Genomic DNA, 12,288 nt, shown 5'->3' with positions numbered 1-12,288 from the left:
CACTTTCCTCTGCCCCCAAACCATGTGACTCAGGTGAAACCAATTCCCAATCACATGTTGCCACCTAGGAGTGGTTGAGTAACTTGGCTTGACTAATTAGCATATTCCTTCCCTCTAGACACACTGATTGGTTCAGGGGTGGCCATGTGATCCAAGTTGGTCCAGTGAAAGTCAATACTGAGATTTTTTGCTTGAAAGGCTGGAAGAGGTAGCTCTGTTCCTGCTGGTTTGCCGAGCTGTACATGTAGAACATGAGCACAGAGCCGGCAGGAGCCACTGCTTGGGGAGTGCTTGCCAGCAAGTGGAACCAATCCAGAGGAGAGCAGGGCTAAGAGAGAAGAAGGGATTGCAAGGCAATAATTCTGACAATATAATTTTGAGTCTCTGGTACCCGCTATGCCGAAAGACAGACCTAGTCTTGACCTTCAGTTACTATTGATTAAGACAGTCTAAACTGGGTTTCTGTTGCTTGCAACTTGGTGTCCTGAAATGATAAATAATGGAAGACCATATTATGATAACTTGCTTTCCCATCTTCTCAGATGAGTTGATGAGATCTAGCCAGTCAACTTACATAGTGCCTCCTATTGCCAAGTACTGTTCTAAGCACTGGGAATAAAACCATGAATACAACGGAGTCCTTGCCCACAAGAATCTTAACTCCTAGCAGGAGGAGCCTGCTATTGAACAAGTCAAAATAAATACATAAGAAAAGTACAGGCATAGCTACAAAGGATCAAGAAGATTACATTGAATCGTGAGCAGGAGAGGCTATTTTTAGTGGGGGTAGCCGGGGAAGGTCTCTTGAAGGAGGTAATGACATTTGAGATGAAGTCATAGTAATAAGAGGCAGCTGCTCAAGACTGGGGAAGAATGCTCCCACGAAAAGAAGAGCAGATGTAAAGGTCCTCAGACTGGAACAAGACTGGCCTGTTCAGGGGACAGAAAGGAAGTGAGAGTCGCTGCAGTGTCCTAAGTGAGGGACCAGTGGAGAGAGAGGAGACTGGACCAGTAAGCTGCGGCAGCCCCTTGACCTTCTGAGAGTTTGGGTTTTATTCTGAATGCAGTGGGCACTCACTGGAGTGTACAGAGGACCTGACTTACCTTTTAAAAACATTCCCATTGTCAGGTAAATGTTAGACTAAAGGAAGATAAGAGGGAATGAGACCTATTGAGAGGTAATGCAGGCGTCCAGGTGAGAACTGATGGAGGGACCCTGGGCCAGGGTTAGAGCAGCAGAGGACAGGTGGTGGATTTGGGATACATTTTGGAGGTGGAGCCAATAGGATACACCAATGGGTTAGAAGTGAGGTGTGGGATGGAGGAAAAGAAGAGAAGTGTGAGGAAACGGGATGATTCAAGCCCAAGCGGTTAGGTGGATGATGGGGTCACTTACAAAAGTGAGAAATCTGAGTTGGGGGGCAGACTTGCGGGAGGAAAGAATCCATATTTCTATCTTAGCTGTGTGAGATGTCCTACTGGGGATGTCAAGTCGGCAGTTGGTTAGCCACCCCTTGAATGCAGCAGGGATATTTAGGCCGGAAATAGTTATTTGCAAGTCATAGTCATGGATGGACCGGATGAGGACACGGAGCTAGAGAAGAGCGGTGCTCCAACCCAGAACCCTAGGCCCGCACTAGGGGGAGGAGGAGCAAGGGAAAGGAGGAATGGCTGGTGAGCTAAGAAGAAAACCAGACAAACGCGATGTCACAGAAGCCTAGACAAGTGTTTCAAGAAGGAGCGAGTTGTCCTCTAGGGTTGCCCTGAGGTTGCGAAAGATTGAGCTCAGAGCATGGGCCCGTGGCTTTGGCAGAATGACCCTGATAAGGGACCGTTTCATGGAAAGATAAGGACAAAAAGGCACAGGGCAGTGAAGAGAAGAAAGCCAAAGGAAAACATCCAGGTCAGGTGGTCAGTAAGTCTTGCTGGCTGGGTACCTACCGCAGGGCTAGACCTGTGCAAGGGATTGACAAGCCTTTGTTAGGGTATGCTGTCTTTAAGAAGAGACTATTTTTACAATTCATTCATACAATTTAGTTTAAATTTGTATGCAATGAAATACACATATCTTAAGGGATGAGGGGTTTTTTTTTAATTGCGGTAAAAATCACAGACCAAAATCAGCCATTTTAAAGTGAACCGTTCAGCAGCATTCAGTACATGGTGATGTTGTGGAATCCCCACCTTTACTTAGTCCCAGTTTTCATCCTTCCCAAGGGAGACCCCGTATTCCTTAACGGTACAGGGTTTCCTTTGGGAATATGCTGCCTTAATTCACCATTTAACTCACATTTTACATTTATTTTTTAGGTCTGGGTAGCTAGCCTCCATGTAACCCAGCTTTTTATTGCAAGAAGCAGGGCCAAGCCAAAGCAACCTGTGATGTTAGAAGTCAGGATCGTGATACTTTGGGGCAGGAGTGAGTTTGTAGTGAAGGGAAAGAGAACATCATGGGGGCTTCTGAGGTGGTCTGTGTCTGGACCCGGTTGGTGGTGCGTGGGTTTGTTCCCGTAAAGATGATTATTCACGTTGCTCACTCATGATACCCACACTTGTCTATATGTATGCTTCGATTTAAATTAAAAAAAAGAAGGGCGCCTGGGTGGCTCAGTGGGTTGGGTCTCTGCCTTCAGCTCAGGTCATGATCTCAGGGTCCTGGGATCGAGCCCCGCATCAGGCTCTCTGCTCAGCAGGGAGCCTGCTTCCCTCTCCCCCTCTGCCTGCCTCTCTGCCTGCTTGTGAGCTCGCGCTCTCTCTGTGTCAAATAAATAAAATTAAATTAAAAAATAAAAAAATCTTTAAAAAAAATTAAAAAAAGAAATAGCTACGGAATCAGGAGGCCTGAGTGTTGGCTCCAGCGTAGGAAGTGAGGGGCTGCGTGACCCTACACAAGCTATTTAACCCCTCTGGGCCTCAAACTCCCTCACCTGTAAATGGAGAGGATTGAGCCAGACGCCCTTCAAGGTTCCTTCCACCCAACATGGTTCCACGCGCAGTTTCCTCCATCCAAAGTGGGGCATTTGTGCTGCGGAGATCAGCCCGAAGCCCTCACTGACCTTGGCAGAGGGAGAGTCAGGCCTCATTCATGTTCTTCCTTTCAGAAACTAACGGTTGCAGCTGATGTCTCTGTGGTACCACTTGTCAGCGGCAAGGCAGCTGTGAAGTTAATGATAGTGCAAATAAAAAGCTGCTAGTAATTAGGCGGCTGGATGTTCAAGCATTATTGTTATTTTAAAAAATCAATTAGCTGAATAAGAAAGTGCCATTGAGACAAACATTTATTTTTCTCCCTAGCACAGTTCCAGCTGGGAAGGAGGATGATGTGGTCGATTCCAGAAGGGGGAAATATGGAGCTGATAGATTGGAAATTAATATAGATTTTTAAAACTGCACGGGGGAAGATGGAAGCTTTTAAGTTTTTTTTAAAGCTTTTGTAAGAGAGGAAGAAACTTCACATAATCACCTGTGATTTGTACCCACTATTGTTTTATTAGCAAGCCTCCAGCTCTGGCAATGACCACATCCCCATTTTAGAAGGCCTTTTGTAACAAAAAAATGCTTTTAGGACATCTGGGGTTATTGATCGGTATTCCAAGCTCTGGAATAGGACCTGGGGAATCTATGAAGCAAGTAAATGAAAAAAACCAGAAATGTTTTCCTGTACATCTCTTGTTCATTGTTCGAATCACTGCCTTTAGCCAAGCAGATCGTATAATATGCTTGTGTTTGGTTAGAGTGCTCTTCTGAGGACCGCTGGGGTCTGTGTCCCGCATTAACCAGGTAACTCTGGGGCCAAGTGTGACCATTTCCTGGGCTTTAGTTTCCTTATCTGTGAAAGGAGATTCTGTTAGTGCCCACCTCAAGGGGTGCATGTGTATGTCTGTGTGTGTACACGGGTGTGCACACACATGCACACAAAAATTAGTTTGCATAACCCACGGAGAATGCTTTGCTCGATGCCTGACATGTAGCAGGCACTAGGGAAATATTAGCTCTTTTCACGCTGGGGAAAAAGAGGGAGTTCTTAGGCCTGTGGGGAAGGGGCAGGGAAGGGGCAGGCAGCAGGAAGTGGATCCAACTGTTTGCCTTTTCTGTGGCCTTGTGGACTCCTGCATGCGAAGGCTCTTGACCACTGTGGCTCTCATAAGACCCCCGCCAGGGCTTTCAGGCTACTCTGTGCTTGTCAGTTTTGTGTCCCTGCTCGTTGCACTTTTAGAACCACAAATAGCCCTGGAGAGAGGGAGTCAGAAGATCTGTGATGAATGATGACCACGCCTCCTGCCGCCACAGCTGGTGACACAGGCCTTTAGCATAATGGAAGGCATTTGGGGATCTATTTTTCTCTCACTGCGTAGAGGATTACTCACCTCACTCCTCTGTGTCACAAGGAAGGAGGGGGGGGGGGGGGACACAATAAACTGCCAAGGATGAGTCAAGTTTTAATAGAACATCTTTGCTCTGAAGGCAGGGACTCCTGCTTCGTACACTTTCCCTGAGATTCAAATTGCAGAGCAAGCCTCGAACTCGTGCTCTTTTACTTCTTCCTTCTCAGGGGAGGGTGGCAACTGGAACTGTATTGTTTTTGGAACTGTGTTTTGACCGTGTTCCTTCTAGGATGGAGAATGAGGGGAGGTGATCCTCCCAGAGCTGGCTCCCTTAGGGCCTCGCTGAGTCTTGATTACCAGCCCAGGCTGGTTCTGCTCTTACCTTCTCCTAAAACATCCACCCCCATCTGAGCCTTTCTGCCCTTCCCGTCCAGGGGCGGCCAGGTTGGCTGGCTCTGGAATAGAAACAAGTGTGGAGAACATCTCCTTCCCTGACCAGTACACAGCGGTGGCCTTAGTAGGTGTGTCATCTACCCCCCTGCTGGTCTAGTCCGGTCAGGAAGCCGGTTGATTCCCACATGGGTGTATTTACCACATCACCCGTGGCTCCAGCCTCCCTGTGAAGCTCTTTCCTCAGGGTGGCACGGAGTCTTTCCCCAGGAGGTGTCCAGGGAGAGAAAGGCTAATAAGAGAGAAGCGATATGATCAGTTTTGTGATCCTTTAGTGTTGAAGCTAAAGGATGTTTCTTATAACAAAGTGCATTTGTATGTGTTTTCTTATTCCCGTGGTGTGAAGCAGTGGACCAATCAGAAAAGAAGTAAAGGGGAGGGTCAAGTGCAGGTCACAGGCCAGGAGAGGAGAGTGTAGGACAGTGTTGAGTTGGCCAGACCATTGGCAGGAGGCAAATTTTGAACATCTCCAAAGACCATAGGAAACAACATTGCAGAAGACATTGATTTTAACTGAGCTAGTGTTCTTGAGCCAGCAGCTCCCAAACTTAGCTGAGCATGAGAGTTACGGGGAGCTTTCCAATGATACATGTTCTGGGCTGTGCGCCGGGGAATTCTGAGTCCCTGGTTTGGGATGGGAATCTTCGTTTTCGAAGTTTTCCCGGGTGGTTCTGATGACCAGTCAGGTTGTTTAATTACTAAGTTGTGCCACATTTCGAGGGGAGATGGTCACGTATTATCTACCACCAACAAGGCAGCTCAGGCTTATTTCTAAACCTTTTGTTACGAAATGTAACACACAAACAGAAAAACACACAAAACAGAAAAGTGGCTCAAAGCAAACACCCAAGTGTTAAATAGAATATTGCCAATGGATATGTTTTTTGGCAATTAAATAAAAATCTTCAGAATTTCCATATTTATAAACCACTGAAGCTATTCCATTTCTTCAGCACCTGAATTGCAAGCCTTGGGATTCAGGTATAATCTCTGATAACTCACAAGTTTTTCTCCGGCTTAGGGCCTGACTTTCACACTTCATAATCTTGTACTTGACTCTGATGATGAACCAGGAGTCAGAATCTCAGTTCAAACCCCAACTAGTTCCTCTACTTGCCTGTGATCTTGGACAAGTTCCTTTACACCTGAAATAAGAAAAAGAACAATATCTACCCCATAGGATTTTGTGAATATTAAATTTATTGAGCCAACTCAATATTGCCTGGTGATCTACAGTTTTCCTGTCAGACCCTGTTTTCACTTTGCTCATCTCCAAAACGTCTCTTCCCAGAAATTATCCCTGTGCCGGAGGCTTGTTGCATTTCCATCTGCATAGAGACATGCTCTCTTATCTCTTGTCTTAAAAGGAAATAAGCGAATTAAAAACAAACAAAAAACCCCCTTCCTTGACCCCACATCCCTGTCCTGCTATTACCTTATTTTTCTGCCTCCATTCCTGGAACATTTCTGTAATTACTGTCTCTGCTTATCACTCTGTGTGGTCTCCTCTGTGCTCTGCAGTTCGGCCTCTATTGTCCCAAAGCCACTGACACCACACCTGTCAAGATGACCAAGAATGTCTGCTTTGCCCCAGTCTAGCAATTCTTGTTCTATTCTGAACTTAGTTGGTCTTTCAGCAGCATTTGACAGGGTGGGCGATGCTGAGAGCTGGAGAGAGAAGCTTCTGAGCAGAGGGAACTGAAAGCCCAAAGACTCTGAGATGGGGACAAGCTTAGTGGATTTAAGAAGCAGGAAAAAAGGCTGGTGTGGCTGGAGCACAAGAAGGGAGGAGTATGAGCTGAGAAGGCAAAGGTCTGCAGGGGCTAACCCATGGGGCACCTCATCAACTAGAGCGAAGCTTGTTCATGGCGCCTGGCACAGCGCAGGTGCTCGGGGTTCGCTGTTAAAATCACCGTTATTATTATTAAGATCTTAATAATGCCGAGGGTGACAAAGAGGGAAAGGGAGCTTAGTAGGGAAATGGTTAAAATTCCCAGGTCTTGAAGAGCCTTCAGCCTATGGAGGGTCTAGATTATACACAAGTAACTGAAGGGAAGCCCACAAGCCGATTTCTTAATGGTCAGTTGTCGTCATCACCCCTCCCCCTACCACACACACTTTCTTGGTGAATTGTGTCCCATCCTATCCTGTGAGTCTCCCTGGATAATTAAGGTTCAGTTTTTCACTTGAAAGGAAGCAAAAATGGGCCATAAGTCCCTGTGAAGAAAGAGATGACTAAGAAGCTACCAACTATGAGTTTACCACATGGGCTGAGGACAGACACTGGCGCCGTGTCCTCTCTCCTTTTCCAGACTGTTCAAAGTAATCACCTCCCGATAAATAGTAGCTGGTCTGTTGTTTCGTTCGTGCCAGGCTGCAAATGGTACAAAGGAAATCAGACTCTGGAAGCCCCCCTTTGGTTTCCTGATGCAACGTGTGTGACCTAAAGCAGGTTTGTTTTTATCCTCTTCGTGTCCTTGCCACACACATTCCTACTGTGGGCACCTGCAGGCACACACACACACAACACACATTCAACATACAAACACACGCACACACTCAGTGCACCCCCAGATACTCAGTGCACACACTCAACACACACACATCTTTGTCATAGCTTAATTTAATTTGCTTTCATTTCCAAACTCTGATGCTTGCAGAGTTCTTCCTCAAAATGATAAGCCCATAGAGCATTCTGGGTAATGGCATGTAAATGAGTAAGATCACTGTGTTCCTTGTTTTTGATTCTGGTAGACCATTCATATGGCAAGAAATATGCTAGGGTAGAATGTATTCCATTCTTAATCTGATTGTTTTCTGACTTTTGTGCTTGAGGACATTTTGTCATTATACTGGTTTTCTGGTGTTCCTCTTTTTCATGTCTAGAAGCTCAATATTCTTTTCTGTCATGCACCATTTCCAGCACTCCAGGCCAGTGTGATGTCTTTATCCTCTCCATTTTAGATTTGAAAGCATCTGTTGAGTGTCTGAATGTGTCTGGCTCAATACAGGTGCTTCGCCTGAAGAAAACCTAATAAAGTATGAAAAGTCAAAGCCACAGGAGGACTCAGCAAGATTTCCTTCCTATCTTAGTATTTTTCTTGTTTTTTTAAAAAAATTTACTCTATGTTAATAATCTTATTTTATTTTATTTTAGAACCTATCAATCACCCTCTGATGGAAATGGGAAAGAAAATTATCTGTCACCCACAGATCATTTGAGAAACAATGAAATATATATTAGAACCAAGAAATTTTTAAAAAAGGTTTTGTTTATTTATTTGATAGAGAGAGGGATTCAGAGCACAAGTAGGCAAAGTGGCAGGCAGAGGGAGAGAAAAAAGCAGGCTCTCCGCTGAGCAGAGAGTCTGATGTGGGGCTCGATCCCAGGACCCTGGGATCATGACCTGAGCTGAAAGCAGACACTTAACTGACTGAGGCACCTATGTGTCCCAGAACCAAGAAATTCTATTCATGAAAAGACACAGAGGTTGAAAAAACAAGCCACGTAATAGGGGAAATTGTTGGCAGCACATTAATGGTTAAGGGAGCTTTAAGAATCAACTCAAGTAAAAATGGGCGAAAAATCACTTTTTAGGAGAAATCTCAATGCCTGGTGAACATGTGAGTTATGCCCAACCTCACGATCACCTCACTGTCAACAAAAGCCACAGATTATTAATGGGGGTCAAATTGTAGATCGACAAAACCTAAGACGTCCACGCGGAGCAGCAGGCGCTCTGGCGGGAGGGTAAGCGACTCAAAGCCTTTGGAACACTCTTTGGCAGCATCCACTGACGCTGAGCACAAAAAGCCAGACCCACGAACAGCAATTCCCCTCCAAGTCCTCATCCTAGGAACTGACAACATGCGCACAAGCCCGGCCGTGAAAGCAGCATGATTTGTGATGGTTGCAAAGTGAAAATGAGACACATGACCACCAGTAGCCGGCCGGATAGAGAGACGCATGACCACCAGTAGCCGGCCGGATAGAGAGACGTGTGCTGTTCGCACTGCGGAATCGTTAGCGGCAGCGAAGACCATCAGGCCACAGCTTCAAACCGTGATGTCCGTGAAGCTGAAGGATTGCACCCTCCATCCCTGCCAGACGCCAGACACTCCAGGGTCAGACGCTCCCTGTACATTCAGTAAATTCTTAGTGCTGGAGTTAGTCCCATCTGCAGAGCCTGTGCCCGCTTGGTGCCCAGATGTCTTGGCAGTGAGAGAGGGTCCCTGAAAGGGTCTGGGGGAAGTCATTCTGGGCTCCCCTGGGCATTGCTGTGGTTGTTCCTGTCACTGCTGTTGAGAACCTTTAGCCTGATGGTTCTTGAACCACAGGAGCTTGTTCAGCTGAGTCGTACGTCCCTCCTGCTCCTCCGAGGCTGGATACCCGTCCTTCCCCAGGCGTTTCCCCAGCTCCTGCGGCTGCGCCCCGCGGTGGACTCCCGGCTCCCGGTGCCAGCCCCTCGGTGGCCTGGGGATGGTGCAGGGACCATGAGATTCTTAGGTTCTTACATCCTTCATCCCTCTGTTCCCATCTCTTGAGCTTAGTACATTTGTAAATTTTTTTCTCATGTACGATTTCAAGCCATATACCCGTTGTCCAAAATAAGGTTAATCCTAGAAGCATTAGAGAATGAGGCGGTCCTGGCGCTGGTCTCTGCAGGCATAGCCCAGATCGTGGCTGGGAAGAAGACACGGTGAAAATGTTAAGACACTGAGTGAATGCAAAGTACCAGGAACCTGCCTTTGCCTCCAGAAAATCAGCAGCCGCTTCTCTCCCTTTCCAGCTTCAGGTTCCTATGGCTGCACTCCTTAGCTATGTCAGCACCCCCGAAATTGATTCCCAATCTGCCTCCCCATCAGCACTTTTTTAAAAACCTCAAACATAGCATACTACACACAAGGTCTCTGTCTCACCCGTATTTCTTGGCAGTTGGACATTTAGGTCTGCCTCGTTAAAGGTTTCATGCCACTCCACTCTCAACAGGAGCTAACAGCTGGACACTTGGGATTTTTTTCCTGGTGTTCGTCTATGGTGAGGCTGCAGTGAAAAAGAACCTCCCTGTTTAATCATTCTTTCCAAGACCGAGTTTCCTTGGGTGGTTATTAAAATGTTTAACTTTTTCTTTCAAGAAAAGAGGATGTGAGGGGTGCCTGGATGGCTCAGTGGGTTAAGCCTCTGCCTTCGGCTCAGGTCATGATCCCAGAGTCCTGGGATCGAGCCCCGCATTGGGCTCTCTGCTTGGCAGGGAGCCTGCTTCCTCCTCTCTCTCTGCCTGCCTCTCTGCCTACTTGTGATCTCTGTCTGTCAAATAAATAAATAAAATCTGAAAGAAAGGAAGAAAAGAGGATGTGAGCCGAGAGGAGTCTTCTGCGGGCTGGCCGGGACGCTGGGGCTCTTCTGTGTAGTGGCAGGGTCATCTTGGGTGTGCACTTATCACAGGGAGGTGACATGGGAAAATTCCCATAAGAATGGTCTCGATGGAAATGCAGCCGCACATTGGTCAAGATGCCTTATGAAGTTGAAAACATTATACTGCAACAGTAAGGTTTGACTGAAATAGTGGGGCAGATGTGACTGCAGTCAAATACGCAGCCGGTCACATATCTGCTTGTTTGGCTAGATGGTACCCAGAAGACTGAGAACACCTAATCCAGACAGACTCAGGAAAAAACTAGGAATGTGCTGTGTCATGTAGAAGTGCACAGGGTAAGCTGGCTTCGTGCACTGTGAGATTCAAATGCTCAGGTGATGTCACAAGGACTGGATGTCTTTTCTTGGCCTTGTCTTCTGATGTATTGGCTCTCATAAGTCTTGCTGAGGGGACAAGATGGCTACAGCAACTCAAGCCTCATGTCCCCTCGGGCTTTGGTACAGCAGGAGAGGGAAAGAATCTTCATCCCGAGTAGCTGAAACCTGCCCCAGATGGGGTCTTCTTGACCCTAATTGGCCAGTTGTTAGTCAGGTGGCCATCCCTGAAGCAGCCAGAGAATGTAATTCTCTGGCTGTCTCAGCCCAGATGTAATACCTTTTTGGGACTCAAGGCGAAGTCACCACTGGAATCCTGTGGACTGAAGGGAAAAGAGTAGATTCCTGAAAACAAACCCAGTGCTATTCAGGCATTAAGTGAAATGGACACTGGACCATCAAGAAGCCACAAATTTTTTTTTTTTTGAAGATTTTATTTATTTGTTTGACAGAGATCACAAGTAGGCAGATAGACAGGCAGAGAGAGAGAGAGGGGGAAGCAGGCTCCCCACTGAGCAGAGAGCCCGATGCAGGGCTCGATCCCTGGACCCTGGGATCGTGACCTGAGCCAAAGGCAGAGGCTTAAGCCACTGAGCCACCCAGGTGCCCCAAGAAGCCACAAATTCTTACTGCAGTTAGGGACTTGCTGTTCATGAGCCTGTCATTTCAAAATTCTGGCACAGCTGAGTTTCCTTCAGGGAATATCTCCACCTTCTGTTTTAGGGGGCACCGAACCAACAATTAGATGCATGCGTGTGGCAAGAGAAATGTTTACATATTGAAATGGCCTTTCAAAGCATTTCTCTTTCTGTGAGATAACTCTTCCTCCTGTCCGGAAAAGAGGTTTGCCTCACAAAAGTCTAGCAAAAGGAACGTAGTTCTTAAATGGAGTTGCCGGGAAAGCAAACACACAAAGGCTGGGCATCCTTCCTCTGCACAACTGAGAAGAGATGAAATGCAGAAACCCTCCAAGATGTGAGCGATCATTTAAATCAGAGCAGAGAGGGGGAAAACCAATAATTTTTTTTTATCAAACGTGATTACATTTAAGATAAGCTCAGCCTTGCTTCTACTGTCACAAAGGGAAAGTGGAGGAGTTTGCCAAATAAGCTCCCCTACCTTCAAGTTTTGAAAGAGCCAATTATGAGTTGCAAATGACCTAAAATTGGGCTTGGAAATTAACACTGAAATAATCAATAAGTGTGTCAGTTCTCTAATCTTATTTTCTCGGGTTACACCTTGGCTTCAGCTCTTTCTGCATCATCTGTTTCTTTTCCCTACTCTACCTCACCCTCAAATCTTCATGTCCTCTTAGCTTGCCAGTCTCGCAGAGCACAGGGGAGCACAGCCGTGCGTGCAGCCCATGGAAAGGCACTCAGGGCCCTTTGCCTAGCCCACCATCCATGTGAGTCAGTGGTTACTATCCTGACCTCGGCTTGGCTTTTGGAGAGAGTGGGGTAGCCGTGGGATGGGTGAGCCCCAGGAGGCAAGCTTGAGGGGGCCACCAGGAGCATGGGTGCAGAGCAGACATCTGACAGGCATGGAGTGGGGGAGACAGGACCAGAGGGCTTTCTTGGCTCTTTATCTGGCTCTTGGCCAAGCAGTTCCCAGCTCCCCCCGCTCCACATTCCTTATTTCCAGACAACAAGTTCTGAACCCAAAACTGTGGTAGCCCTCAGATTTTGCTTTGTTTGGCCAGTAACAGGTTTTAACATATTTTAAATCTAAATGCCTTTGGGTTCAGTATGTGTGTATAAATGG

The 12,288-nt window shown here is 46.8% G+C and overlaps 1 protein-coding gene across 1 annotated transcript in view; it reads left to right on the top strand.

The window, feature by feature from the left end:
- Positions 1-8,921, top strand: part of LOC106006978 — a 33,837-nt gene extending 24,916 nt beyond the window's left edge. Inside the window, exon 4 of the mRNA XM_045069002.1 lies at positions 8,564-8,921. The gene's annotated coding sequence lies outside the window, so the exon portion shown is untranslated. The remainder of the gene's footprint in view (positions 1-8,563) is intronic.
- Positions 8,922-12,288: the final 3,367 nt, after the last annotated feature.

This window comes from Mustela putorius, unplaced genomic scaffold (genome assembly GCF_011764305.1).
Source record: "Mustela putorius furo isolate JIRA1106 unplaced genomic scaffold, ASM1176430v1.1 tig00003909_pilon_pilon_pilon, whole genome shotgun sequence".
Classification (NCBI taxonomy): domain Eukaryota; kingdom Metazoa; phylum Chordata; class Mammalia; order Carnivora; family Mustelidae; genus Mustela; species Mustela putorius.
This window is presented reverse-complemented; position numbering and strand designations above follow the sequence as displayed.